The sequence below is a fragment of the Delphinus delphis genome, chromosome 9, assembly GCF_949987515.2.
Source record: "Delphinus delphis chromosome 9, mDelDel1.2, whole genome shotgun sequence".
In the NCBI taxonomy this organism is placed as follows: domain Eukaryota; kingdom Metazoa; phylum Chordata; class Mammalia; order Artiodactyla; family Delphinidae; genus Delphinus; species Delphinus delphis.
The window spans coordinates 92,067,290-92,092,249 of NC_082691.1; the positions used below are offsets into that span (position 1 = coordinate 92,067,290).

The 24,960-nt window shown below is 40.2% G+C and overlaps 1 long non-coding RNA gene across 1 annotated transcript in view; it reads left to right on the forward strand.

Annotated features, from left to right (window-relative positions):
- Nucleotides 1–24,960, forward strand: part of LOC132430780 (uncharacterized) — a 70,924-nt gene that overhangs the window by 38,512 nt on the left and 7,452 nt on the right. Inside the window, exons 5-6 of the long non-coding RNA XR_009520563.1 lie at nt 1,335–1,452; nt 19,233–19,357. This is a non-coding gene — a long non-coding RNA (uncharacterized lncRNA). The remainder of the gene's footprint in view (nt 1–1,334; nt 1,453–19,232; nt 19,358–24,960) is intronic.

Genomic DNA, 24,960 nt, shown 5'->3' on the forward strand with positions numbered 1-24,960 from the left:
AACAATCCCCGTGACTCCATATAATAATAGACTAAGATTTAACTCACTTCCAATTTTTGCTTTCCTCTCCCACCTCCACTCTTTATCATTTTTATCCCCATTTTTATTTTTTCCCTCTTATGACTGTGACAGTGTAAATGTTGTTCCCCTGGTGAGTCAGAGGGTACAAGGTAGAAGACTACGTTTTCTTTCTTATGTAATTTTTTCTTTTATCCAGAGTTAATTTGTTAATTTTCTTTGAATGTCTGACTAATTCTTTCTACAATTTCCATAGTTCTGTAAAATAACTTAAGCACATTTTTTAGTGTGGTTAACACTGCCCCCTGCCCCACCAAGACACACTTTTTTTTAAACCCAAGCTGGAGCTTAGATCTAGACTGGTTGTTCTCTAGAGGCTGCACAGCTAACATCTTAAGGCTTCCCTTTGCCTCTTCTGCATTGAATCTCTCATTTCTTGCATCCTTTTCCATAGAGTATCTTTCAGTACTTTCTTGAAAAAATTTACATCAGAGACATATTTTTTTCTAATTTTTCCATTTGGAAACTTTTTATTCTACCTTCATACTTGACTGATAGTGAAACCGAGCAGGACTCTAAGGGGGCCTCCAGGGTACAAAAGCCTTTCCCTGTTCCCCATTTCTTATTTGCAGGATAAAGGCCTCAGCTTCCTAGACCTCTCAGAGTTCCAAAGAGAAGATTCAAACAGTTGCTGATCAGGGAAGTAAGGAAATGCCGAAACAAAGGATCAATCAAGAAACTATAGCGCAGTGATTAAGCAGGATCCTGGTTGCTCCTCAGTGGATATACATAACAATATCTTTGAGTTCTTCTGTAGGAACTAAGGCCCCCACCCAGGTGGAGGAGATTCTAAGTTGAAAATTATTTTCACCCAGAATTTTATGGGCATTCTTCTATTATCTTCAAGCTTTCCCTGGTGTTGAAAAGTCTGATGACATTCTAATTCCCATTTCTTTGTAAGTGACTTGTTTTTTTCTCTCTAGAGTTTGTGTTTCTGGTTCTCCTTATATTTGGGGTGATTTTCTAGTTGGACAGTTTTGAATAAAACAGGATGTGTGGGCTTCCCTGGTGGCGCAGTGGTTGAGAGTCCGCCTGCCGATGCAGGGGACACGGGTTCGTGCCCCAGTCCGGGAAGATCCCACATGCTGCGGAGCGGTTGGGCCCGTGAGCCATGGCCGCTGAGCCTGCGCGTCCGGAGCCTGTGCTCCGCAACGGGAGAGGCCACAACAGTGAGAGGCCTGCGTACCGCAAAAAAAAAAAAAAAAAAACAGGATGTGTGCTGCTCATGTCTTTAACCAATTTCTCTCTGCCCCCAGCCCAGGGACTCACACCAGAGGTCAGAGGATAGCTGTTTCCCCTAAAATCTCTGAGGAGCAACGAGAGTGCAGAGAACCTGCTCATTAGCCTGGGTAACATCGGACAGCGTAAGTGGAGGTAAGAGAACATTCTCCCTCTTCCAGTCCTCTTTTGCTGTGTAGCTGCTATACATTGAATGTTTGTGTCCCCCCAGAATTCACATGTTGAAATCTTAACCTCCAAGTTGATGGTATTAGGAAATGGGGCGTTTGGGGGGTGCCTAAATCATGAAGGTATAGTGCCCTCATGAATGCGATTAGTTTCTTTATAAAAGAGGCCTAAAAAAGGTCCCTTGCCCCTTTCCACCATGTAAGGTTACAGTGAAATAATGCCATCTGTGAGCCGGGTGGCAGGCTCTCACCAGACACCAAATGTGCTAGCTCCATGATCTTGGGCCTCCAAGCTTCCAGAATTGTGAGAAAGACATTTCTATTGTTCATAATACACTCATTAACCTGTTAACACATGTTCATGTGCCCGATGTACAGTGAGGCCAAACTAAAACATCGGAGTTTGGAGCAGAGAAAGGTTTATTGCAAGGCCATGCAAGGAGACAAGTTGCCTCATACCCTAAAAAGCCACAAGCTCCCAGAAGGGTTTCGGCAAAGCATTTTTAAAAGCCAGGTGAGGGAGGTGGGGTCGCAGGTTATGTGATCAGATCGTGGACAGTTCTCTAACTGGCTGATGATGAGGGAACAGGGTGGTGTCACACGGGTTAACTTTATCAGTCCTTAGGCTCCAGGAGGCCTGGGGCTATGTGCTCATGGTCATCAAGTAGTTAACGTCTTCCAACTGGTGACGGGAAAGGGGGATTTCATATCTGTAAAACAACTCAGGAAATTTGCATCAAATTCTATTATCCAGGTACTTTAGAGAGGAACTAAAGCAGAGGATATGGGGGAAGGCCCCGTAGGGTCCTGCTCGGTTACATACCCATCCTATGGCATTTTGTGAGGACACCCTGAATGGACTAAGACAGAAATAAGCCGCTCCAAAACTTAGTGGTGTAAAGCAACAATCTTTTTTTTTTTTTTTTATCATTATGCTCATGACTTTGTAGATCAGGAATCTGAGCAGAGCAAGTGGGAATCGCTCACCTCTGCTCCATAACGCCTGGGTCTCAGGTGGCTCAAATGGCCAGGGGGAATTGGGTTGGGGCCATATGTCTGGGACTCCAGTTTTGACTGTCAGCTGGCTCCTCAGTTCTTCTCCTTGTCATGTCTGATAGAGTTGAATGACCAGGATGGGTTCTGGCCATCTGGTGACTGGGCTATGTTGGGAACAGCAGGGGCACGGAAGTATCTCTCTTCACGCAGCCTGTCCACATGACTGGCTTGGGCTATCACGCAGCACAATGGTTACAGGTAGGATGGACTTCTATGGTAGCTGGCTTACCTCAAAGCGATCATTCCAAGATGTCCACTGGGAAGATGCAAAGCTTCTTATGACCTAGTCTCAGAAATCCCAGAATGTCACTTCTGTCACATTTTATTGGTCAAGAAAATCCTAGAGCCAGCACAGACTCAAGGTTAGTGTAATGAGACTCTACCTCTCCATGAAGGAGGAGCAAAGAAATTGTTACCATCTTTAATCAACCATACTCCCATTCAATACTGTGAACATATTGGAGTATAGAACATAACTTCTACCTGAACAACGTGCCAGAAGAGTCTAATTTGGAACTGAGAAGCAGCAACAGGGAGTATCTGCAGCATGCAGAGCAAGGAAGGAAGATACCACAGGGAGGATGCCACATTAGAACTGAGGGAGTGTGTCTCGGAGGACCTGCTGGAGGAGGAGGCACCTGGGAAGACTGCATTCACATCACACACTAGACATCTCCTGGAGAGCTCCTGAACAGTTGAAGAGAATCTGAAATCGTTTTTAGTATTCTGTGAATAAGGAGGGATTCCGAGAAACAATACACTTTTATTGTTGTTATTATGACCCCATTTCGCACACACTCAAAACAACACACGCATGCACAGGAATGGCCAAAGGAAACTCCTATTACAACAATAAGACTTCTGCAGTGATTGTGTAGCTTTACTATAGGAGGATGTTCATCATGAACCATTCAGCCCCTCCATGAGCAACACATCATCCAAAACTGATGGGTTCCATACTTTGCAAGTGAATGGATATGAAATATACTAATGAAATAAAAAATTGATACATATTTGAACATCATTTATGTACTGGGGGAGGAATATGTCAATAAATGTTGCTGATACAATAAGTAGCTCAGAATATAGCAACGGAAGTCACACATCTAAATGCCATAAGAATAAACAAAAGGAAAAACTTGAGAAACAAGTATCTGAAGACTACAAGAAGTAGACGAGGCCAACAAGAATTAATTTCTTACCTTCAGCACTAGAAAATAAATCTTTAAATCTCTCCTAATTGGATATAAATTATTTTTTCTTTTTTTAATCAACATCCTACCTATTGTCTGCTATCCTGGCCTGTCCTCATCTTCTCCCTTGGACAAAACCACTTTGGAGGAATTAAGTTGTTCCATAACCATCCCATCTTCCTCTCACAATTTCATTCCCAAAGATATTGTAGAAACTGCTGATATCCTGCATACTGTTTAACTCTGGTGAACCAGAACCATTTAATCATGTTGATATTAACCAAGCAGCATATGACAATGAACTACATGACATGTATAGTTACATTTTTCTAGATTAGAATTCCTTTTCTGGAAATATGACAGGATGGGTTTCTAAATGAAAAGATCTCACCCTCATGAGCCATAAGAATATCTGCCTTTAGGGAGCTATATTTTTAGAATATCAATTCACTCACATCTAAGTCTCTCATCTTTTTATTTTCCAACTGCATGGAGAAAAAATAGTTAGAAGAAATCAAGAAACAGACATGTTTATCTCTCTTAATTCAGGGAACACTTCTAAATTTTTTCCATGATTAATCAATAAGACCTTGTTTCTTTTCATCCTTATTTTGTTCTTTGGGAAAGAATATGATATATCTTACTGAATAAGCACTTCCTGCCAAGCAGTGCACTGGTTATTAAGGGTTTTTTTTCTTCATTTATAGGTGTTCTAAACTCTGATGACTAATATTTCTGGAGATCTCAACTTTATTTTTTTTAATATTTATTCATTCTATTTTATTATTTATTTTCTTTATTTTTCTGGCTGCATCGGGTATTATTTGTTGCGTGTGGGATCTGTGTTGAGACGTGTGGGATCTTTTTCACTGCGGCGCCCGGGCTCTTTGTTGCGGCACATGGGCTTTTTCTCTAGTTGTGGCATTCGTGTTTTCTCTCCAGTTGTGGCTTTCGGGTTTTCTCTCTAGTTCTGGAATGCGGGCTCCAGGGCACATAGGCTCTGTAGTTTGCGTCATGCGGGCTCTCTCTTTGAGGCGTGCAAGCTCAGTAGCTGTGGCACGCGGGCTTAGTTGACCCCTCAGCATGTGGGATCTTAGTTTCCCAGCCAGGGATCGAACCCACATCCCCTGCATTGGAAGGCAGATTCTTTACCACTGAACCACCGAGGATGCCCCTCAACCTTTAGATAAGTAATGACATTACTCAGTCTGTATTCTTAATAATTGTAGGAGGTATATTGCTTGTCCAAAGGCCATTCTTCTACAGAATTAAGTCCTAAATTGTATTCAGAAGAATATTCTTGAGTGTGACTTGAAAAATAAAGATTTCCATGGTCAAATAAGTTTAGGAGGGGCTTCACTGGTGGTGCCGTGGTTGAGAATCAGCCTGCCAACGCAGGGGCCATGGGTTCGAGCCCTGGTCTGGGAAGATCCCACATGCCACAGAGCAACTAAGCCCCTGCGCCACAACTACTGAGCCCACATGCCACAAATACTGAAGCCCGCATGCCTAGAGCCTGCGCTCCGCAAAAAGAGAAGCCACCACAATGAGAAGCCCATGCACCACAACGAAGAGTAGCCCCCCACTCGCCGCAACTGAAAACAAAAAAACCCCACGCACAGCAACCAAGACCCAACGCAGCCAAAAATAAATAAATAACTAAATTTATTTTAAAAATAAGTTTAGGAAACACTAAGTTAAGCAAAGTTAAATGGTGCATTTACATCAGGACTTCTCCAAACTTTAATATGGAAGATTAAAGATTTGTGAATCTTAAAATGTGGAGTGTTCCATACAGCCTTTCCAAAACTTACTGACCTTTATTGCAAGCAGCATAAATGTCATATATTTAGCTTTGTTCTGTATACATTTGAGAAATGCTACTTTAGAAATAGCTAAATAAGTCAAAATGGAAACTTCTTAAAAATCAATTTATCCACAAACATAACCTACTAGAACCTACTAATGTTAAATGATAACTTCAGAACAAATTTACTGAAAACTTTATGTTTTCTAACGATCAGTGTTACTTAATGGCTACTTTTCCTACTCTCATAATTAAGTGAGTATCTGAGATCTTCACAAAGAGTGAGCACTGAAACTTCATTCTTACTCTAGGTTTCATTTTAGCCGCTAAACAGACTGAGTTGACAGAAGGGACTCTCTAAGTTTATGAATAACCTTTTAATCTCCTAAAGACCTTCTGATGCTTTGTTTTAAGGAATTTATAAGAAATTTTCCCCATAACTCTTACCAGCAGAGTATTAACAGGCCACTCCTGACTATTTTATATTAGGGCAAATACAATGTCAATCTCCTAGCTCTTAATTTTAAAAACAAATATCCAGAAGCAAAAGAAAGAAGGAGGGGAACGGGAAAGAGAAAAGAAGAGGAGGAAAATAGCATGGCAGATTGTTTGCAAAATGGAAATATTTGCAAAGTGTTTTACAGAATAACCACAGTCCTCAGATCCTGGTTTTCACTCTTCTTTGTAATGACTTTGAGGTCCCTCCCATCAAGTAGAGTCTATTTCTCCATCCCTTGAACCTAGGCTTGGCCATGCCATTTGTTTTTGTCAATAGGCCATTATGAATGTGATGCAAGAGACTTAAAAAGTACTTGTGCCTTGGGGCTTGCCCCTTCTTGCAACTCTTTGGAATCCTGAGTCCATCATATGAAGAAGCCCAGACTAGATCTTTGGAAGATGGAGCCCATGTGGAGCAGAGAGGAGCCAAATTTCTATCTTTATTTTTAATTATAATTTATTAATTTCCTGCAATAGTAGATGATTAGCTTAGTCATACCACCCTCATCCCTCCCATTGAAAAGGCCAAGAGGAATGTTGAAACTGAGATTTCAAAGATAGGATGTAAATGGAGGGACAAAGATGTGGGAGGGCCCTGATGTAGAAAAGAGGTTGGCCCCTTGGGAAATTAAAAGAAGTCAGTGGAGGGACTTTTCTGGTGGCCCAGCAGTTAAGACTCCGCACTTCCACTGCAGAGGGCATGGGTTCGATCCTTGGTGGGGGAACTAAGATCCCCCATGCCATGTGGTGCAGCCAAAAAAAAAAACAAAGAAAAATTTAAAAATTAAAAAAGAAAGGGAGTCAGTGGAGCTGGAACACAGTGAGCAGGGTAGTGAAGGGTATAAGATGGAGTAGAAGAGAAAATCGCAGACAGGCAGGACTCGGAACATGCAAGACACGGAACATGCAAGACCTTGTAAATTTACAAGAACTGGATTTTATTTTCAGTGGTTTTTTTTTTCTATCAAACTTAAAAAAAAAATTTTAACTGTAGTATGCAGCACCATTAACACATGGAGGTATCAATGGGGGAGACCAAATGATATAACCTAGTTGGAGGGCCAGTTAGCTATACAAATCAAAGGACTTAAATTTTTCTCTTTGATCCTGAAATTCCACATTATTCGAGGAAATCATCATGGCTGTGCAAGAATGTTTCTTTTCAAATATGTTCATCTCATTATTTTTTTTTTTTTTTTTTTTTTTGCGGTATGTGGGCCTCTCACCGCTGCGGCCTCTCCCGTTGCGGAGCACAGGCTCCGGACGCACAGGCTCAGCGGCCATGGCTCACGGGCCCAGCTGCTCGGCGGCACGTGGGATCTTCCCAGACCGGGGCACGAACCTGTGTCCCCTGCATCGGCAGGCGGACTCCCAACCACTGCGCCACCAGGGAAGCCCTCATTATTTTTGATAATAGTGAAAACTGGAGGTAACCCAAAATGTCTAATAGCAGTTTATTAGTGAAATAAATTGCAATATATCATAATGGATTATTACTGAACCATGAAAATTACTGTCAAAAGGTATATGTATATATAAATCATGAAGAAGGGTAGGCCACAAAGTAGTATATTCAATATAATCTGAATTATGTAAGAAGAAAATTGCAGAGAAATAAATGAGTGGAAAAATGTAGGGCCAAATGTTAACAATGTTTATATTTGTAGCTGGAGTTAGGAGTATTGTACAGCAGAAAACTATTTGGGGAAAACTTCTTCATCCTCTGAAGGTGCCAAATTTCCTACCCCCAATATTCTTCAGTGACTGCAGCTCTGGGTCAGAAATACTGTACAAAGACTGTTTATAAATACAGATTGTTGTGTGTAAAAATGATAGTAGAAAACTGTCAGTCAAAATATAGAGATTACGTACAATATAAATTTAGCTCTGTAACAGACTATACTAAAAGGAATAGAGAAAAATATGCTTGCCAAATAATTTAAGTCTGAGTCTAGAATGAAGAAAGTGCAGAAAGGGAAAACTAACTGTGATGCCAAGTTAAAACTGTCTGATATAGGAAATACAGGGTACGGCACAGACAGATGGAGATGGGGAAAGTTTGGACTTCCATCCTACATGAGGATCCAACAGCTGCACCTGATGGTCTAGGGCTCCTGTCCATCACATCATATGTAAATCACAACCAACTAAGGAGGAAAAAATTTAAGTATCTCAGCATCCTGATCCCTGTAAAATGGACTGGGTTCACAGACTACTTTTCTCTTAAGATTCATGAGAACACCCTTCCAGGTATGCTCATCTACTTAGGAGTCCCCAAAAGTTGGTCAGACTTGGACTTGGGATTTTATCTGTGTGGAGGTGAATATCTTTATCTTCTTTAATTGACATTCTCTCAATAATTAAAGGTCGGAGAAGGTGTGGATTTTAAAAGTCTTTGAAAAAAAAAACACACTCTGCAAATTATTGTATTTCTCTAAATAACTTAACAGGGAGAAAAAAAGGGGAAAAAAAAAACCCTGTCTGTTATTGAGAAATTATTGAGATTAATTAGAGTTTTTTGAAGTTCAAACTCAACACAGCTGATTTTATTTTCTCCTTTTTTACTTATCTCTATTCTTTCAACTTTCTCCAGTGAGCATGTAATTACTTTCAAGGACAGAAAAATTAATGTTATTAGTTTTTATATCTCACTACCAATTTTTATTGCTTTATTTTTTAAATGCAACCAAAAAAAACAATCTCAGGAGGCTGGAGTCCCTGGGTTTGAATTCCAGAACTAATACTGAAGGTGGTTTTGAAACAGGAGGGAAGGGGGCAGGGCACAACCTTTAAAAGAATGACATAGCCATAGGACATGACAAAAACTGGTTAGAACCAACTAGATCCAAGATGGTAGAATATTCGACTTCCAGTGGAATGCTAAATGACACACCCACCAGCACCATGACAGTTCTGAGGCTAACCATAAAAGGCCAAAAAGTGGGCGGTGGCCCAATTCCTGGAAATCTCCGCCCCTTCCCCAAAATAATTGGAATAATCCTCCTCCTCATTAGCCTATGAAATTACCCAGCCCATAAACACTAACCACCCCATATTTGGGGGCCTCTTGCCCTCTGAGATGGCCCACACTCTGTCTGTGGAGTGTGTTTCTCTCTAAATAAATCCACTTCTTACCTATCACTTTCTCTCACTGAATTCTTTCTGCGATGAGACATCAAGAACCTGAGCTTCATTAAATCCTGAGACCAAGGGTGTGATCTCAATTAAAAGACCATGGATTCAAGTCCCAATATGGGTTTTGATGGGTTTGAGTCCCGGCCCCATGCGTACAAGTCCCAATCAGAGTTACACGGTTTCAGTTTGGCAGTCAGTTACCCAGCGCATGAATCAGATAAGAAAGATCTCAAAAGCACAGATTTCTAACAGTGTTTATAAGGCCTATTTCTCCCAGCTTTAGAGCCCTTGTACAAGTGCCTACAATTTTGCAAATTCCCATAAATCAGGGAGAAAACCTAAAGCTCCAATAGAAAATGAAGGGGCAAAAAATGTTTCTATTTATGGATGTAAAAACTATAGCATATTAAATCTGAATGCTTTAAACGTAGATAATTGTGGCAAATTGTGTTTCCCCAAAATGGTCCCATTCCTCGGGCTTATCTGCAATGTTACCTTGACTCTCTTCTCATCATGAAATGGGGTCTGGTTTTCCGCTTTTCCTCCCCCTTACTCTGGGCCGATTTGTGACTCACTTGGAACACTTGTAACATTCTATTTGGAATGCGTGGAAGAGATGCTGCCTGACTTTCAAGGCTAGATCAGAAAAGGCATGGTAGCTTCTGCCTCTGCTCACTGGAATACCGGCCCTTAAGCCTGCAGCTGACATATAAGTGGTCCAAATGCCCCAAGGCCCAGACCAGCCCACGCAGAGAGCTCAGTCAGCCAGACCCAGAGACCACAGAAAGTGAGTTGCCCAGCCAGCCCCCAGCTGCTCTAGCCCCCAGCTGTTCCAGCTCTAGATACTGTCTGCCAGCAACTTCATGAGAGACTCCAAGCCAGACCCACCCAGCGAGCCCTCCAGTATTCCTCAGCCCCCCAAACCATGTGTGCGCTAAAGGGGCCATGCTAAAGATGTAATATTAAGGGATGTGATTAGGCCATCCCAGTCTACTAATTGGCCCTATTCTTCTGAATGATTACAATGCAAAGCAAGGCCTCCAGAAAGACATTCCTCGGTTGTAGAAGGGACATATACATCTCAAAGGAACAGAGAAAGGATTTACAATTGCAAATTACAAGTTTTCTAAAACAAATGATCTAAGAAAAGTGAGGACAGGTGCCTATCATCAGGTCTTGGCTGGAAGAAACACTATATTCTTTTGGCAGCCTTGGGCTTTTCCAGGTTGAAACTTAAGGGGAGCAGGGTTGTCCCAAGAACATGGCCTTAGGCTGCTGGAAGCCAGGTAGAGCTTGGTCAAGTCTCTTAGTGGGGGGGGGTGGAGGTGGAGAGGGGAGGAGGTAGGCATGGAGTTGCTTTTGCAGTTTGCAGTTCTCAGTTGTTACATAGCAATAGATAAACAGAGCAAACTTTCTTACCTAAAAGTGAAGTGCTGCTGTAACAAAAACCTAAAACACATGGCATTGGCTTAAAGACTGGGCAGCAGGAGGAGGCTAGAGGGACCCTGAGGAGACTATTACAGAGAGCTGAAAGAGCCTGGAGGGAGCTGTCAGTGAGGGCTTACACTAAAGGTAAGGAAAATGTTATTGAAAGCTGGAGGAAAGGGGACTTTTGTTATGCAGCAGCAGAAATTTGAACACACTCTTGCCTGCAACAATGTGGAAATGTGGAAAACAGAAAATGTGTCTAATATACTCTGTGATCTAGCTGAGGAGATTTTGATCTTGGGTGGACTCACTTGGAGGAGTGTGAAGCAGGGTTTCGGTTCCTGGCCAGAGACAGGTCGGGCAGCAGCAGTGAGAGCACTGAATCCTAGCCACCAGACCATCAGGGACCAGTGGCCAGTGACAAGGCCCTGGCCTGTCAGCTGTGTAGAAATGAATTTCCACATAGAGACGGAAATTAGTGAAGCAAGTAAAGTGTTTATGAGGAGAAAAAAAGAGTACAGTATGTGTGGATAGACACACATGGGCAGACTCAGAGAGTCGCACCCTCGTGGTAGTTTGAATCACTTTTATGGGGCATTTCTTCCCAGTTTCCTTTGGCCAATCATTTTGATTTGCCTGGTTCTGAGTCTGTATTTGGTATATCTCAGGATCCTCCCATGTGTGCGCACACATCTCTCAGCCAAGATGGATTCCACCAAAGAGGCCTATGGGTAGTTGGCATCACTTACTATGGGGTGGCACCCCCTCCCTTTTTGACCTCCAAGGAGCTTTCTAGTCAGGAAGGTCTCCTTGACTTCAAGAATGAGAAATATGTGGTCTCTTATCTTCTATCTGGGCAGGGCCCAGCCTCCTCTCTCAACTGTCCTGCTATTCTGGTCTTGGAGAATTGGTCCGCAGGGAACAAATCTCCAATAGTTTACCCTGGAGGGAGACCCATCTACCTCCTGCCTCAATTTCAAGGCAGAATATTGAAAATGCCTCTTACCTTCTATTGCCTGCCTATCAGATACAGGTAGAAAGAGGGAAGCTTAAAAGGGAACTGTTCCATTTTTAAGAAAACTGAAAGGAAATATAAAAGATTCAGGACTTGCCACATTCAAAATTAAAATTATTTCTCATTCCCAGATTTTCCAGACAGCAGCGGATACTCAAACTACATGGCTATATCTGTTTCAATTGTCCCTTCATATAGTAATATCTTTGTAATAATTTTTATAAAGAGAAGAGGAAAATAATTTGATCTTTTCTCTAGCATAATTGATCAAAAATTGGTTTTTTAATTATTCATAGTTTTGACTAGGTATTAACGAGAACTAAATCATCCACCTAATTTTATATGTTGGATATTTGCAATAATTCCCAGAGACTTGCTTCTGGCTCCATACATTTGTCAGGGAGGAAAATTTTCCCTTTACCCTTCTAGGGTCTTCTGGCTGGTCTAAAAATTAAATTGATATGAGACAGATTAACAAGAGAAAACCAAACAAAAATTTAATAACATGTATACATGGGAGAGGCCAAGAAAGACTGAGTAACTCACCAAAATAGTTGAATCCCTCACCTTAAATACCATCTTCAGCTAAAGACAAAGAGGATGTTGGGGGTGGTGGTTTGGGACTTCAAAGGGGAGGAAGGCAGTTCACAGGGAGATGGAAAAGTAAATGTTTGGTAAACAAATGTTTGCTGGGCCTTGTAGAGACAAAGAGATACAGAGAGAAATTTTAACAGACTTTGCTAGGTTTCTTCCTGTCTACACACCTAGTTCCTGCTATAGTTGTCTATGGTGATAGCTCCCTTCCTGGAACAGGTCCTCTATCTATAGTCTTTTAGGCAGTTAAGGGGAAGGTCAAAGTTTCTTCCTGGGTCTCTGGGGCCTTAAAAATAACCAGCCTAAATTAATCCTCATGCCAAGGAGACACATTTTGCGGTGGCAAATTTTTGTTTCCCTACACACATTTCTCTGTTCCTCTCCTCTAAATACAACCATAAAAATAAACAACCATAATAGGACTCTGAAAAATGGAAAAAAAAAAAAAAAAAAAGGCTAGGGACCTCAGGACTTGAGGAACAACAATGCAGTGAGTTCCCTGGTTCAACTTTTGTCTCCCATGCATCTTGACCTGGGTGTTGGCAGAGCCAGGATAGACCAACATGAAGCCCCAAGAAAAACTCCCTCTAGCCCAAGGACCAGTAAAGGGGCAGCCCAGCAGAAACCTAACAGGGAGCTTCGCACATGACGCCAAACTAACTGGCAACAGGCAGGCTTTCAGGGGAGACAGGGCAAAGCAGGCCTGGAATCTCCCAAACTCCACTTCCTGCAGAAGGCGACCCAGGCCTGGTGTTTCCCAACTCTTTCCCCCTGAAGGAAACCAGAATGTCACCCCAAAATATGGCTCATTGACATAAAAATTATTTTGAACTTGTTAAAGAGAAAAATCACAGGCCCAAAATGGCATCCCTTGTGCTAAAGCCCATGATACCATACCTAGATTTAACACCTGACCTAACTGAAGTTTTGACCTTCACCAGAAGTGTAGTCTTTTTTTTTTTTTTTGGCTGGGTCAGGTCTTAGTTGCAGCATGCAGGATCTTTAGTTGCGGCATGTGGGCTTCTTAGTTGTGACATGTGGACTTCTGAGTTGCGGCATGCATGTGAGATCTAGTTCCCCAACCAGGGATCAAACCTGGGCCCCCTGCATTGGGAACGTGGAGTCTTACCCACTGGACCACCAGGGAAGTTCCCAGAAATGTAGTCTTAATCAACCGGTATGGAATTTTCTTGTCAGCACAAATGAGGTCATCTGTCATGTGGCATGTGGCCCTCTCCATCTTGGAGAGGAAGAAGTGGCCATCTGCATGATAAAACCCTTGCCATTCCTCCCCCACCTTCCACCAAAAGAAGAGGTCCTGGCCTAAAAATAATTTTCTCTTTTTCTTGAGAATAGCTTCCTCACTCCACCTTCCTGCCTATAAAACCCCTCAATTTTGTACCCTTCTAGTTGCTAGATGGGATGCTGCCCAATTCATGAATTGCTTAATAAAGCCAATTAAAGCTTCAAATTTACTCAGTTGAATTTTGTTTTTTTAACAATCTGAAGGCAACTAAGAAGCAACAAAGACAGAAAAAGCTTCCCCTTGTCTGCCTAAAGGCAAAATTTAAATTCTCCTTTTATTGAAGACAGACTCTTTTCAGCCCAGAGATGGCACCAGAGGAATCTCCAAACAAGCCTTACTCCATTAGTTGCCTCCCATATACTTACCTTCCCATAGTCTGTGGCCCTTGGAAGCCTAAACTGCTTTCCTTTGCCCTCTCATTTCTCTATAAATTTATTGTTATTATTTTTTATTATTGTTGTTTTTTGTTGAAGATGCTGTAAAAACTGGAATTCTAAGCTGCCATTTCAAGTTACTTTTGGTTTAGTTTTCTCTCGCATAATGTGGGCTGCACATGTTAAAAAACTGTTTTCCTCTTGTTATTCTGTCTTTTTGTTAAAGAGTCCCAGCTAAAAACCTGACATGGGTAAAGTTTTGCCTCCCCTACACCCCCATAGCTCAAGGTGACTCAAGTAGGCTCTTCCTTGCCCTGAGGTACCAACAGAGATCAGGTGAAAAGCCCACCAACACATTCACTCATCATACCATGAACCAGGAAAATCACAAATTGGATGAGAAAAGACAATTAACAGCCAATACTAAGATGAATCAGATACTGGAATTATCTGACAAAAATTTCAAAGCAGCATCACCAAAAAATGTTCTTATAGGCAATCACAAATTTTCTTGGGACAAACAAAAATTAGAAAACATCAGCAAAGAAATATGTTTTAAAAAATGGAAATTATAAAACTGAAAAATATAATAACAAATAAAAACTCACCAACTGGGCTCAATAGTAGAGTGGAAATGACAGAGGATAGAATCAGAAACTTGATTATCAATTAAAATAATTTAATTAATGTGAACAACAGAGGGAAAAAAGACTGGGAAAAATAGAACTTTGTGGACTTGTGGGACAATAGCAAAAGATCTAAACTTTGGATTCTCAAAAGAAGAGAAAGAATCAGGGGGAAGGGCTGAAAAAAATTCTAAGAAATAATGTCTGAAAACGTCTCAAATTTGGCAAAAGATATACATCTACAGAGTAAAGAAATTGAGCAAATTCCCAAAAAAGGAAATCCACACCAAGACACATATTCTGAATACTAAAGACGAAGGTACAGTGGCTAAGATGGTATCATAGAGGCCTGCAAATATATAATTACATTGTGGCAACAGGAAAAGTCCAGGAACAGACTCATGTATATGAGTGTATATACTGAGTGTGTGAGTATATACATATACATGCATGTATAATTTATATGTATAAATATATAAATACATACTATATAAATGAGTACATGCACTCATGTGTATAATTGAGGGTAAAAATGATTATAGACATGTAAATATAATTATATATATCTCTATATATAGATATATAGATATCTATACCTTGTTTTATTTTACTTCTAAGATGTTGTGTTTTTTACAAATTGAAGGTTTGCGGCAGTCCTGCCTTGGAGCAAGTCTATTGGCACCACTTTTCCTATAGCATTATTTTTAAATTAAGTTATGTACATTGTTTAGACATAATGCTATTGACTATTGCACACTTAATAGACTACAGTATAGTGTAAACATAACTTTTATATGTATTGGGAAACCAAAAAATTGGTGCAACTTGCTTTATTGCAACATTTGCTTTATTGTGGTGGTCTGGGACTGAACCCGCAATATCTCCAAGGTCTGCCTGTATATAAATGAGTATCTACATATACTCATATATATGATAATTGAATGATAAATGTTGACAGCTCAAATAAATGGAGATAGGATAAATTACTCAATATGCAGTTGGAGACAATGTCTTTCCATTAGAATAACAAAGTGTGATCTCTTACACCATAATACTACAATCAAAAACTAATTCTGGCCAGATTAAAATATTAAACATAAATAACACAATAGAATTATTAAAATGAAAAAACGCAGGCAAGTGTCTGTTACAGTTTGAGGATGAAGAGCTTTTTAAACTTGAAACCAGTTCAGAAAAAAAGAAATTTTGTTTCATTCTCCATCTGACAGGAGGTGAGTGGCAAGAATAGAGTGTCTCTTGAGATGTTTTTTGGGTTTTTTTTTGCGGTATGCGGGCCCCTCACTGCTGTGGCCTCTCTCGCTGCAGAGCACAGGCTCCGGACGCACAGGCCCAGCGGCCATGTCCCACGGGCCCAGCCGCTGCGCGACATGTGGGATCCTCCCGGACCGGGACACGAACCCGCGTCCCCTGCATCGGCAGGCAGACTCCCAACCACTGTGCTACAAGGGAAGCCCTCTTGAGATGTTTTTTAGCTGAGTACTCTTACTACTTTAGCTACAACAATTCAAAGAGAATATTATCCCCTATAGCCTGTAAGTAGGGTTTTCATATTTAAATCTTCAAATAAAATCTAGTGACACTTTGTTCTCATAGGGTATCAACTCCTGTAAACATCAGTTGAAAAAATCTTTATTGAAAAAAGTCATTGAATTTATGTAGGCAAGAATAAGTTTATTACTTGATTTGTATTTTCTAAATTATTCCTTCATTTCATATGTTACTGGGGCTAGACTTTCTCTATTGTCTACCATTCTTGGCTGCACATTATAGAACACTTAACTAACAATGACTCACAAAAGGGTTTTTGTTTTTGTCACGGCAAGAAATTTGGAGATAGGGAGTGCTGGCATCCAGACCAAGATTCTGAGACCCCCTTGTAATATACCTCATGGTTAAAAAATAGTTTTCAGAACTCTGGAAATCAAGTCTGCTTTCAAGAGAAAAAAAAGGGGAGAAGAGGTGGTGTCAACCACATCTGTTCTCTCTTAGTCTGCTCAAGCTGTTATAACAAAAATACCGTACGTTGAGTGGCTTGAACAACAAATATTTATTTCTCACTGTTCTGGAGGCTGGGAAGCCCAAGGTCATGGTGCTGGCAGATTTCATGTCTGATGAGGACCCAGTTCCTGGTTCATAGATGGCTGTATTCTCACTGTGTTCTCACGTGACAGAAGGGACAAGGGAGCTCCCTGGGTCCTCTTTTATAGGGTCACTAATCCCATTCATGAGGGCCCCACCCTCATGACCTAATCACCTCCCAAAAGCCCCACCTTCTTATATCATCATATTGGGGATTAGGTTTTAGCGTATGAATTTTGGGAGGCACAAACTTTAAATCTATAACTGTCTCTTTCATCAGAAAAGAAAAAAGCTTTCCCAGTATTCACTAACAGTCATTTGTTTGTGTCACATCAACCACAACTGGCTACAAGAAAGATTAAGGAAGTCAGTATTTGGTTTTCCAAGTCTCTGTGGTGGAAACTGTCATGAACTGTGTCTGCCACAGAATTACAGCTGCAGTCAACCCTAAATGCTTATGTTCCTTGGGAAATTAAGCTCTATTTCCGAGACACACATCCAGGAGGAGGCAACCTAGTGTCACTTTCTTTTGTAGTCTTACTTTTAAACTCTACCAGTGTTTAAAACTTCTGTTTTCTTTAGTGATGTCGTTCACTTTGTATTTCCCAAAAGAAAGCTAATACTTAGAATTATAGGCAAGTCTAATCCGTTGCACGAAGATTCTGGGCGCAGCTCCACATATTTGTCACATCACGGTACTGCTCCTCTTTGGAGCCCTGTGGCAAAATTCAAACATATTATTTTGTATTTAAATATATATATTTTTAAATCATAAAAATAGGAAAGACAAAAGTATAAAGGGAGAAGTGTAGGAAAGTATAATAACAAGATAGTCTTCCACAATTTATTCAGGTAGTAAAATTTAACATTAACAATTTCAAAGAACTATAGGGATAGAAAACGGTGATCAAAATGGTCCTATATTAATAACAATATTCATTCATTATACTGTTAATAATAATAAATATCATAACATATTTTTAGTAATAAAATGACAAAAGTACCATGGTTGTAAGCTATTCTTTCTCTTTTCACACCTTTCATGAACTAATTATCCAAAAAGCCATGAGAGATCTACACCTACCATCTCCATTTTCTTCAACTTCTTTTTTCTTTCTGTCTACAGAGTGACTTTATTTGGCATTTAGATTCTCACATGACATCATATACCAAAATCGATTCCAGATGGAATAAAAACTAATGTATAGAATGTCTTATAAAGAACAATAATTTAAGAGGCTTGGTCCTGATGCGTGAATAAACAAACAGATCGACAGAACAAAATATAAACCATAGAACTAGATCTAAATGTAAATGGGAATTTAGTATAAGATAAAGACAACATACCAAAATAGTAGAGAAAAAATTGATTCATAATAAATGGTGTTGGGCCACTGAGAAGCCATCTGGAAAAAAAATTAACTTGGCTCCCTATCTCATTCTTTTTGCCAAAATAAACTTCACATAAATCAAAAATTTAAATGTAAAAATGAAATCTTAAAAGTAGTAGAAAAGAAACAAATTAATCTTGGTATATGTCTAAACAAAATACAAAACCCAGAAACCATAAAGGAAAAGATAAATTGGACTACATAAACATTTGAATTTTCTGTACAGCCTAAAATACCACAAACTTAGATGACAAACTGAGGAAAAATAATTATAAAATATTTGGCAAAATACTAATTTTCTTAATACATAGAAAGTTCTTAATAAACAATTGCCTTGACCCAGCAATTCAAATTCTGAAAATTTAAACATCTGATATTCTTGCATATGTATATAGAGACATATTGTTCATTGCAACATTATATGTAACATAGTAGACTGGAGGCATAGTTTTTCATCCTGACATGTTCAGTGGAAAACTGTGCAGCTAATTTTTTAAATGGGCTACAAATACACACAATAATCTAGAAAGGTCCCATATATATTTTTAAGTAAACGAAACAAGGGACAGAAGACAGTTTGTAATAGGCTGTCATTGTTTAAAGGCTATATGTGGGTATGTGCATAAAAAATTCTGAAAGAACACAGATCCATGGATTCTGGAAATTTGGGATGAAAAGGAGACCTACTTTTCATTCTATATTCTTTTGTACTATTTGACATTTTTTTGCATGGGCATGTAACATATGTGCATATATTTCTTTTCAAAAAAATTTTTATGTGCAAAGATAAATGAATAGTTGCAAAATTTCTGACAGGGAAGAACTCTAAAAGTAAAAGTAACAAAAAAAATCAGGAGGGAAAAGATTGATCACTTTGACAACATAAAATTTAAAACATCGATTTTTATAAAACACAAAAATTAAGCTGCAAACAGAGAAAACTACACAAGAAATTTCACGTTTATATCTTTATTATTAGCTCAAACAAATTAACATGACAAACACTAAGAACCCAATAGACAAATGCTCAAAAGACATAATTCACAAAAGCACCCTTACATTTTCCTTCATAGCATTTAACGCAATGTTAATTATATATTATCATGTGGCTATTTGTTTGATGTCTGTCTCCCTCACAAACCTATAAGCTCTGTGAGGGCAGAGTTAGTCTGTTTTGTTCACTTTGGTGGCCTCAGCAACTGACATACTGCTTCACACTTTGCAGGCACAGAATAAATATTTGTCGAATTGCTTTAATTATCCACCTCCTCTTCTCCTGGTTGGTGAAAGAGGGATTCCTGCCCTAGGATTATGAGGCTGGCTGAAGACACAGCTCCCAACACTGGACAGGTGAGATCAACAGCAGTTTACTAGTGTGTATAGTCACAGCCTGGGAAGGAGGACACCCCAGGCAGGGCCACGCAAGGCTGGTACTTGGGAACAGGATGAACAACCAGGGCTATGGGAAGCAGGCTTTATAGTATCATGAGGGTGGGGTGCCCCCAGTTCCTGAGGAAGAATGTGATTGGCTCGTTCGAATGATTCCACTTGTAGGCAGGAAACTGAAGCCCACTACTCAGGGATAAGTAGGAACTGCCCCCAGTCCCTCTGATAAGGAGGGTTGTTTGGCGAGGGTACCTTACTCTTAAGAGCAGAGCTGGGTGGGGAACTGGCAGTTAGGCCATTGAAGCCCCTCTCAATTTCACCAGATTTCAAAGCAGTACATTATATTAGACCTTAATTTTAGTTCTTACTCCACATGTATTATTTAATAGATGGAATACTTAAAACTTGAAAAACGTTCAAACTTGAGAGTAATCTAAGTTCAAAATTAAAACAATAAAATACTACTCCCCCCACCCCCACGTCAAATAAGCAAAGATTTCCTAATATGATAATAATTAGTGCTAGCAATGATAAAGGGATACTATCACCCTCATGCATGCTAGTGAAACTTCACATTTAAGAAAGCAATTTGCTTGGACTTCCCTGGTGGTCCAGTGGTTAAGACTCTGCCCTCCCAACGCAGGGGGCCCAAGTTCAATCCCTGCTCAGGGAACTAGATCCCACAACTAAGAGTTTGCATGTCACAGCTAAGGAGCTGGCGAGCTGCAATTATGGAGCCCACGAGCTGCAACTAAGAAGACCGCCGGCCGCCACTAAGACCTGGTGCAACGAAATAAATAATAAAATACTTACAAAAAAAAAAAAAGAAAGCAATTGCTGAGTTGACTCCTTTAAAAAATCATCAGGGGCTTCCCTGGTGGCGCAGTGGTTGACAGTCCGCCTGGTTGAGAGTCCACCTGCCAATGCAGGGGACACAGGTTCGTGCCCCGGTCTGGGAAGATCCCACATGCTGCAGAGCGGCTGGGCCCGTGTGCCGTGGCCGCTGAGCCTGCGCGTCCGGAGCCTGTGCTCCGCAACGGGAGAGGCCACAGCGGTGAGAGGCCCGCATACCGCAAAAAAAAAAAAAAAAAAAAAAAAAAATCATCAGAAAACCCTGTTGGATCAAGGAAAGGTAAATTTGTTAGACTTACTGCAGTAAAGTAGAAACATGACCTTGTCAGAATTTCAGTAGAATCTTAGAATGGGAAATTAAGATAGGATATTTTTAGAGTTTTAGTGCCTAGGCTAGGAGATTTTTAAAGCAGGACTTACAAGGTGGGGAACTGTTGAATACTGGGCATAGTTTATCACATGGTAACTTTGGATTGGTGGGCACAGTGAGGCAAGTGAGTCTTGATTTGTATATTTTAGTCTTCATAAATAATCAGTTGATTCATAGGGTATTTCCTTGAGCAAGCAAGTATTTACACTACTGAATACTATGATAATGTGAGATAATGTACCTTCTTTGGGGATTCTATACCAATGATGTAATCCAGGAACTAAAAATTTTATGAATGAACAAATCTTCTTCATGCTCAAAATGTTTATTACAACATTACACTGTGCATTTTCCATTATTTTTGGCCAGCCAGGGGGATGATATTCAAATTATTTAACAACCAGCAGAACATGGGCGTTGAACAGGCAGAACATGAATGAGCTGTAAAATATCAATATGAACACTAGGAAAATATCAAGCCAGCTATTCCACATCCAGACGTCAAATCCAAAAATAGATGGGAAAGATCTTACCTCCTACTACAGCATCCTTGTGAGCTTAACACAGCGAAGATTAATATTTCTCACTAACGCTACACTTCCGTTGAGTGTTTGTGGGGCTCTGGTCTATGTCATCAATGTCGTCAGTCAGGCCCCAGGCTGACAGAGCAGCCATAATCTGGAATACCGATCACTTTGCAAAAATGAAAAGAAAGCCCTGGAGGTTCTCATGTTAGCAATCACATGTCACTTCTGCTCACAACTCATTTATCAGAACTAGTTACTTGACCCCTCACAATCACAAGGGGCCAGCAAATACAATTCTACTATATGGCTGGAAGGAGGGCGGGGTCAGGGGGTGAACAGAACATACAGTGAACAGCACTAGGGACAACCACTGTATACTTTATGGTCATTAACTCTTTAACTCACTCTTCTTCCTGTACCTCAAGCACATTCACCACCTCCCCAAGTTAACAACCTGAAAGTCTCAGCTAGTTAAAGTAGCAAGCTCAAGTCATGATCGACTCTACCTCTGGAATGATACGTGGACTCTCTACATCATATCCAGATGTAGCTTCTCTTCATTCAAAGGATGAATGTATTCGTCTGCTATTAATGCAATAATGATGTATAATATATCATTCCTAAATTCAATAGCTTAAAACAACAGACATTTCCGTTTTTGCTTGGCTTGGATTCAGTTCTGCTCCAGGTGTCTCCACATATTCTTGGTCCAAGGAATATGCTCAATTCATGACAGTTTACAAGAGCAGGGGAACACAAGCCAAATAAATGCTCAACATTTGAAGCCTTTACATACCTTTGCATTCCACTGGCCAAAGCAAGTCAGAGGTTCACAAGTCACAAAGCAAGGTCATGTTCAAAGTGTTAAGAACAGAGAAACGTACTGCCACACAGGGGAAAAGTGGAGAGGAATGGATATTTGATGAACAAAAATCTGATGCATCATGGCTTTGAATTAAAAGTACAAAGTATTTATTCCCTTATACAACCAATGTACAATGGGGGAACAGACACAGGATACACACAAAATACTCTCATTTGAAAAGGGAATGAGTAGGAGATACACTGCAGTGACAGGTTCACGTTAGCTCCAATTTTGCTCCTTGGTAACGCTCCACAGTCCCTGACTTTCTGTGATCCTTGGTTCCACCCTCTGGAATTTCCTTCCTTTTCTATTTTGCTCCTCAGCTATATTTGAAAAGAGCATTGGAGAATATGCCATCCTTGGGGACAGAGTAGCTTTTTTAATCTGTTTCCTGCTGATAGAAGGTTGGGGGCTAAATATGATTTTATATCTCAACCATCAGAACATCTTTTAGTCCAAGATGGCAGTCCTTTTGGCACCTATTCTAGTCAGCTTCTCATCTGATTCCAGTTAACTGAAAACACCGATAACCCCAAGCACAGTTTACTTCTAGCTATATTTTTGGGGGGTTATATATTTTTTGGCCCTCTAACCCCATAATTCTGCCTGGCTTAATTGAGGGTTCCTGAGTTTATCAAGCTCCAGTGAGACAACTATACCCTTAATATCCCTGCTTCATTCCACTACCATCCCCAGGCCATCTGGTCTACCTAAAAGGATTTACTTGACTTCACCTTAATTTGGTAAAGAGTTTTATTATTGGTGTGATGGTCACAGCCTCAATTTAATCCTTGCAAAGAGGATTAATTGTTATCAGCCTTTGCACAGAAAAGGTCTAAATTTTATGTTGTTAGGCTGAAAAGCAATCCCTTTTTCCAAGCCTACAAATCCCCAAATTTCTGCACTTTCTATTCCCTTTCACTTTGGCAGCAACATTTGACTACCACACATGGTATCACTGTCAAAAATTTAGGCCAGGGAATTCCCTGGTGGTCCAGTGGTTAAGACGCCCTGTCTCCACTGCAGGGGGCACAGGTTTGATCCCTGGTCACGGAACTAAGATCCCACATGCTGTGTGGCATGGCCGAAAAACAAATAAAAAAATTTTTTTAAAGAGCAGAAAAATTTAGGCCAGAAAAGTAAGTTAGAGCATTCAATGTCTTGGTATAATTTGACTATGGAGGACTTTCTATTTATCTGCCTCTCCCTAGATAGGAGAAGGAGAACATGGGGTGGGGGAGAGGTGGAGAGGGTTGTCCTCACTATTAGAACTTTTGAATTAAAAAAACCACCCTCACCAAGAAGGGTTGAGGAAAAGTACAGATAACTTCTGATGATGGCTTACTGTTAGGTTAGAAAATATTATTTTTTAAAAATCCTTGTGACTCATGTCTACCTCCTTGAATTTTGAATCTTTTCTGCACTATCTTACAAAATGAGCCAATTAATTTCATGTTTGGCAAAGGGAGTGGAATTAATCTGTTCTCCACCCAATGATTCCTTTTCTACAGAGAGTGCAAGGAAGGCACATCAGGCTGGAGAAATCAGTATTTAATGCCAACGTGGCAATGAATGGAGTAGAAGTAATAATCATACTGGTCTGGTTAGGAACTCTGTAGGAAATAAGAGAGAGAACAGTGGTTAAGTGGGCCCAGTTACTAAGGATCATCACCAGTGCCTTCCTTTCTCTATGTACAAATACCTTCTTTTACTCTAGGCTCTGTCTACCTCCTGCTGGGATTATGACAAATTATTTGTAGTCACTGCATTTGCCTCCAGTCTCTGCTTATTTCAATTTCAACTAATATTGTTAGAGCAATGTATTTCTCAAATGTCACTTTTGTTATATGAATCTACAGTTGTAATCTGTTGTTAATGTCAGATCCTTTAAGGCCCTATGCATTTACCAACATATTACAAATTTGAACTTTACAGCTTAGTTAAGGTTATTATGAGGAATAATGCAAGTACTTTCTAAAAGTGGAAAGCACACTCTAAAAGTTATCCCTAGTTCTATTGTTCCTATAGAAACAATTCTTGAACAAGTCACTTAATATCTCTAAATTTCAATTTTTTTTAAATCGGGGAACTTCCCTGGTGGCGCAGTGGTTAAGAATTGCCTGCTAATGCAGGGGACACGGGTTCGATCCCTGGTCCAGGAAAATCCCACGTGCCACGGAGCAACTAAGCCCGTGCACCCCAACTACTGAGCCTGCACTCTAGAGCCCGTGAGCCACAACTACTGAGCCCGCGTGCCACAGCTACTGAAGCCCGCACGCCTAGAGCCCGTGCCCCGCAACGAGAAGCCCCTGCAATGAGGAGCCTACGCACCGCAACAAAGAGCAGCCCCCGCTCACTGCAGCAAGAGAAAGCCCACGGGCAGCAACGAAGACCCAAAGCAGCCATAAATAAATTAATTAATTTTTAAAAATCGGTAAAGTATAGACAAAAAAATTTTTCCTGGAAGTTAAATAAATGAAAGCCTTCAGCAGAATGTCAGGCATACAGTAATTGCTCAACAGAAGTTCACTATTTAGAATTTATTTAAAAACTTAAATATTAATTACCAGGTAATATCTGTATAAATATTTCAATGATAAATTGAGAATAAGACTTAAGAAAATAAAATCACCTTAGTACCAAATAATTACTGTCTTAACAATCTTAAACTGCTTAATCTAATGATATTCTAGGCCCCAGGAAAAACTTACTTTGATCCCCATTCTTGAGGCCCATAAATGAAGTCTATCAGCAGCTGGGAGATAAAAGTTCTTCTTGAACTGCATATTTCAGTAATTTAACAGGAAACTCAGTGATCGTTCTTCACTTCAGGTGGCCCTCTTCCAATCAACGTTAGGTCCATTTTCCTTCTCTTTGCACTTAAAACACTTTTAGTGCCACACGGCCCTCTGGCTCCAAATTGCACTCTTAAATAGCCATTTTAAAACTGTTC